We start from the raw sequence: 1,728 nt of genomic DNA, 5'->3' as shown, positions 1-1,728 counted from the left end.
ACTGATAATAAGCGGATTACATTCTCTATTGTGTCTAAAAAAAAAAAAAGCCTAATCTTTTTTATAAGTTGATATTGCTGATGGTTCAAAGTGATATGTCTTAATAGTTATGAGTAATAATAGACCTCCAGGCCAACTAGGATACAGTGCAGGTAGTTAATTATTATTTTTTTCTCTCTCATAAGGAAAACAGCATTAATGTTGTTTTCAGGTTTTATAAAAAGCCTTTTTATACCTTCTACAGCTCAGTTTTACTCCCCTTTTCTTGTGAATGTCAACAGTTTGAACCTATCTGTCTTTCATACAGATTAACCACGGCGGCTGCACAGCCGTGCCCTACGGCTTAATGATTAAGCATTTACTCCCCTCACAGTTCCCAACACATTTTTGCACATTGCCTTGTGTGTGTGAAACCTGTAGTGAGTCAACTGCAGGGACTGGGCCTGTTTTACAGCAGTTTTGGCCTTTTTTCTCAGGTCTCCTGTTTCTGTAATAGCACAAAGGTTTCATCTACATGGCCATAAAGCTGCAGAATACAAGCGAAGGTAAGTTTATTTATTTATTTTTTTTACTTTGAGTCCCAGCCCCCCTCAAACTGCTGCTGTTTAATAGCGGAGGCCCACTGTGTTCCCTCTCTGACTGGTCATGGTGTGGCAGAGGCAACGACATATTTGAACTGTTGTGTGATTAGTTGGTTTAAAATACATTTGAACTGTTTTTATTGGTGCTTTATAAAATAGTTAAAATAAAAGGTGTTGTGTAAAAGCTTTCCCTTCAAGTCAAATTTTCCAACATTTCATTACGCTATAGCTACAAACTTTATTCTAACCTCAGGGGTTGACGTTAAGGATTTTTACCATTTTGCCCTTTGGGCAAGTGGCTTTCACATTTAATTTGCCCAGAAACCATTTTTACTTGCCCAGTATAATGTTTAATAAATATAGTTCCTAATATTCATTTTTGTATATATATCAATGAAACGTGTCTGTTTTTTAAATGTTTTTTGTAATTCAGTAAGTTTCCAGGTTCCTGGTGTGTATCTGCATGCGTCAGATAATGAACTCAAGCCTACATTACCGTGTTAACACGCGGCTTTTTCAAATCACGCGAGAATTTGTACAAAACAACAAAGATGGCGCAGGCAACGCTTGTGGGTTGTTTTCAGCGAACGTCTGTGATTTTAAAGTAATTTTGAGTGATAAATAATTTTTTTTTTCCGATAAATTTTTCCGACAAATTAGTACTCTCCCGACAATAAAAGCTACTTGCCCCGGGAGATCGGACAATGGTTAACATCGAGCCCTGAGCCTACTGGGGACTGGTGTGACAGACCACAGCAAAGTCGACTGTAATTTTGAAGCAGCTGCAAAATTACATTTGGGGCAATTCTTAGGACATATGGGAGAGAAAAAAAAATATTAAACTTTTACAAGCATGAGTTTAAGCTGTGACGCACCTTTAGGTCATGAAGCACAGAACAAGCAGGCAAAACCTCAGTCTATTTGTACTTTTAAAAAGTTGTACTCTTATTGTCTCCTTTCTATCTCCTCTTTCTTTCATCTTTTCTTTTTTTTCTTTTTCTTCCTCTGTTTTTCTTGTTCTGCTCTATTTACATTGCAGTGTCCATATAAGCTGTAAAACTCCCTGTATAATTATAATAAAGCAATTTATATGCATGAGACAACTAACCTGACTCCGCCAGATGGATTTGCTCCACATATCCATCTG

The 1,728-nt window shown here is 37.0% G+C and overlaps 1 protein-coding gene across 1 annotated transcript in view; it reads left to right on the top strand.

The window, feature by feature from the left end:
• Window positions 1-407: 407 nt before the first annotated feature.
• LOC107104597 (MARVEL domain-containing protein 2-like) overlaps window positions 408-1,728 on the top strand; it is a 12,138-nt gene continuing 10,817 nt past the window's right edge. The window contains exon 1 of the mRNA XM_015404628.1: window positions 408-545. The gene's annotated coding sequence lies outside the window, so the exon portion shown is untranslated. The remainder of the gene's footprint in view (window positions 546-1,728) is intronic.

The sequence above is a fragment of the Cyprinodon variegatus genome, unplaced genomic scaffold, assembly GCF_000732505.1.
Source record: "Cyprinodon variegatus isolate N-32 unplaced genomic scaffold, C_variegatus-1.0 Scaffold1814, whole genome shotgun sequence".
Lineage (NCBI taxonomy): Eukaryota > Metazoa > Chordata > Actinopteri > Cyprinodontiformes > Cyprinodontidae > Cyprinodon > Cyprinodon variegatus.
Note: the sequence above shows the minus strand (reverse complement) of the source record. Positions and strands in the feature narration are given on the sequence as shown.